This window comes from Castor canadensis, chromosome 1 (genome assembly GCF_047511655.1).
Source record: "Castor canadensis chromosome 1, mCasCan1.hap1v2, whole genome shotgun sequence".
In the NCBI taxonomy this organism is placed as follows: Eukaryota; Metazoa; Chordata; class Mammalia; order Rodentia; family Castoridae; genus Castor; species Castor canadensis.
Genome location: NC_133386.1, coordinates 136,277,836 through 136,282,102, shown reverse-complemented (window position 1 = coordinate 136,282,102; position 4,267 = coordinate 136,277,836). Strand labels below are relative to the sequence as shown.

Below are 4,267 nucleotides of genomic sequence, written 5' to 3'. Positions count from 1 at the left end.
TATATATTATACAATGATAACATTATTTAACCATGTGCACATGTTATATATATATATACTATTTTCAATTCCTAAATTCTATTTATTGATGAGTATTTGATTCCATGAATATAACCATAGTAATTAAGAAAAATACATTTGTGTTTCAAACGTGGGACAACCCAAAAAATGTGGAAGCAATTTCTAAGCAGAATTTCAAGTGTGTGTGTGTGTGTGTGTGTGTGTGTGTGTGTGTGCGCACATGCCTGTGCATCTGGGTGTACTTTCATAGGCTAGATCACTTTTAAATATCATGAATAATTTAGGTAAGTAGGACCAGAATGTTGACCAGGCAGATAATTGGAGAATAGAATAAAAAAGTGATAAATGCAGGGTAAATGCGTCAGCTAAATGTTATAAAAAGGAAAATAATGAGAATAATTAAGTCACTAGTATAAGTCATAAACAACAAAACCAGGAAAATCAACTGTAGATAAACATGATGGGGAAAACCTGTAGTGATTTTATAAGGAAACAGAAGGGAAAGTAGAGGAGCAAATAGTTTTATTAACACATGGTGAATATTAGAGTGCACTTTGTCAAAATGGCGATTTCCTTTTCTTTGGAATGCTAAGAAGGATTTTAGTTGGAATGATTTGTCTTTATTAAGTGCTTAATTTGGTCCAGGCACTTCATCAGTATTATGTTCAGTCATTATAAATTTTATTTCCTAAACATTCTGACTCACTTTGCAGTGGCCCAGGGCAATTAAAGAAATGTCTAAGCTTTTACATAAAAATTATCTTAGAATGTTCTAGCAAAAATAGAACACTTGAGATTTTTAAGAATGATAAATAATAATACATACATTCTCAGACTTCATTAGACATATCTAAGACTGATGAAATCCCTAAGAAGAGAGGAATGGCTTTCTTAAAATGAAAAAAAGTGTCATTAATTAATTTAGTCAGAGCATTTTTTGCAGTGTATTCCATCTTACGTTATAATTTAGATGGCATGAGTACATGATCTTCAGTTGTTTTTGATTTTGGGTATTGTAATTGTACACAGTCCAAATTTGATGAACAGCATCTGAAAATAGCCATCATAGCTTGGATCAGTGAAATCAGTATGTGCTTATGGAGGAAGGCTCAACCCTGAATGGTGGAAAGATGAATTCAATGCATAGGCTCCTGGGGACCTGTGTAAGTGAAAAAACATGACCAAGATGCAAATGTAGCCATTACCAGTCCAGATTATACCAACGATGTATTTCCCTGATGAGTTAGGCCAAACCCCCAAATCACAAACTCCAAGCCTACACATATTAAAACATTGTCACATATTTAATAGACATTCCCTGAGGAACTAAAAGAAAGGCATGTGAGATAAATATCTCCTGGGCCCTGATTTCTCCAATTGCTGATTTTGAATGGTAACTATATTCATACATGGAGTAAAGGAATTATTGCTACAACAAGTGTCCATTCTCAGATCATTTTTCCTGATATTTTATATGTCAGATATTCCATTGATGGAGACCTCATTTTATTTCCTCTTGAAAAATTATACCAACCATGTCAGAACACTTGGAATATGCTTAACCAAATTTCATTTACTTTCAAAAGAAGTCAAGATTATAATAAAATTATAATTGACACTATACAATATATAAATGATACTATATGTAAATATGTGTGACACAGCATGTACATACATGATAATATATAATATATATTATGATGTAGTTTTACTTTAAAAGTAGGAACGTTTTGTTCTTTTTCCAACTTGCCTCATAAAAATCTATCACCGGACTCTACAGTTTCCATCAGAATTCTACAAAAGTAATTTCTTCTCATGGAACAACTAATTTTTTATCTAGTTTTTGTTCATAGTATAATATTGTAACTATTTGTGAGCTTTAGTGCTTGTAATCTTAGGACAAAAATAGTTTTCCTAAGAAGTATCATTTCCTTTCAAATATACGTCCTTAGGGAACTGAACCCTAAGGGAGGCCAGTCCACCTTTTATGGGTTTTTTATTTGTAAAAGATTTCATAAGTAGTTCTGCTTATTGCTCTCATTATCAATTATCTTGCCTGTATCACATTTCTTATGTTTCATGCTCTAGGATATTATATTGAATGCTCTTGGAGATTTGTGAAGAACACATAAGATTAGGTTTAATTATGATCACTTTAGTTTTTTTGGCTTAAAAATTAAAACGTTCACATTAATGCACTTATATGGATGTCTTTTATGCACAAATATCAAATATGTTTATTAAAACTTAATAAACCTAATATTAAGCAAAACACTATCTCTTTTGGGGACACATGCTGTATTAAATTAGCAAAAATAAATGTTTTTTGTCTATAACCCTTTTCATGGCATCCTTCACTTCCTTGTTCCTTAAGCTGTAGATCAATGGATTTAACATAGGAATCACGAGGGTATAAGATACAGAAACCACCTTTTCTTGTTCTAAGGGATATCGCAAGCTTGGTTGAATGTAACTAAAGCTTATAGAGCCATAGAACAAAGTCACAGCAGTTAGGTGCGAGGCACAGGTGGAAAAGGCTTTGTGTCTGCCTGCCTTGGAGTGTATCCTCAGTATGGCAGCAACGATGAAGACATAGGAGACCATCACTGTCAAGAATGTAATCACGGCAATAGTGCCAGAGAAGATTAAAAGCAACAATTCATTCATGGATGTGTCAGAGCATGACAGCTTTAACAGAGGGGGAAGATCACAGAAGAAGTGACTGATGACATTTGGCCCACAGAAGGACAGTTTCACCAAGCCAATTGTGTGTGTCAATGAGTTGATTAAACCTCCTACACATGATCCAAATACGAGCAAAACACAAACTATTTTTTGTCATAACCACCGTATAAAGTAAAGGATTGACAATGGCCACATAACGGTCATAAGCCATGGCTGTGAGCAGGAAGCCCTCAGTGGTAAGGAGAGACACAAATAAGAAATACTGCACAGTGCATGCAGAGAATGAGATTATCTCCCGTTTGACAAAAAAGTTCAGCAGCATTTTTGGTGCAAAAACTGACAAGTAGCAAGCATCAACAAATGACAGACAGCTAAGGAAATGATACATGGGTGTGTGGAGCTTGGGAGACATTTGGATTAGAAAGAGCATTCCTAGGTTCCCCACCAAGGAGATGGCATAGATGAGCAGAAACAACACGAAGAACAACATCAGCTCAGCACGATCGGTCAGTTCCAAAAGGATAAACTCAGTAACAAACGTAAGATTGACATCACCCATGTGACTGTGTTTCTTGGTACCTGTAAATGATAAGGAGATTGGAGTAAATTGGTAGAAGTAGTGCAATAACAATACTTTTTGGAATCTGTAAGATAAATCTCCGTGTGAGGAATTAGTGACTTCTCATTTCTAGTTGGTCTGCCTATAAACTTAGAAAAATTTAATTTAAGAATCTGTAGTCTCATGAACCAATGTCTATTTTCCTCTTCCATAAAAATATTCTGTAAGTTGAAAACGAAAATATTAGAAGTTTGACTGCAGGGGCATTTAAATTGCTGTTCTTACATGTTGAGCCACTCCACCAGCCCTTTTTTTGTGATGGGTTTTTTCAAGATAGGGTCTCATAAACTATTTGCTGGCTTCAAACACAGATCCTCCTGATCTCTGCCTCCTGAGTAGCTAGGATTATAGGTGTGAGTTACCGGCACCCATCTAAGTCACTGTTCTTAATTTGTACAAGTAGCAGACGCGAATTTCACTGTAAAGTCTCGCTTATGAAAGTATAGGAACTGATAATGGATATTTAATCTGTAGTCCCATTGAAGCTGTCTTTTGTACATTTTGCTTTCACTTTTATGGTAGGTAATATGAAATATATCAATAAACAAGAATTCTGTTCCCCTGCAAAGAAAAAAATAAAAGTAGGGGTTGGGATGTATCTCAGTGGTGGGACGAGTACCTAGCATGTACAAGGTTTTGGGTTCAATACCTAGCATAAAATAAACAAAATGAGTAAGTGGGTAAATAAATAAATATACTGGCCCTTTAGCCTAAGAGGATAAGGATAAGTGGATAAGACACTCCACTTATCCTTCATAATTAGTTCCTTCTCTACTTTGTATTTTTTTCAGTACCAAATACTGATCCCTGGGCCTTGTGCATGCTAGGCAAGTGAGCTACCACTGTTATAGTCCTAGCATGCCACATTTTTTTTAAGTTAGATGTGATAAAAGTAGTCAGAGACTTAGCATACAAAACTTCTGCATCCATACCTAGGACATT

General features: G+C 34.9%; 1 pseudogene; it reads right to left on the bottom strand.

Annotated features, from left to right (window-relative positions):
• Positions 1 to 2,322: 2,322 nt before the first annotated feature.
• On the bottom strand, positions 2,323 to 3,265 carry LOC109674024 (olfactory receptor 5J3-like; annotated as a pseudogene).
• Positions 3,266 to 4,267: the final 1,002 nt, after the last annotated feature.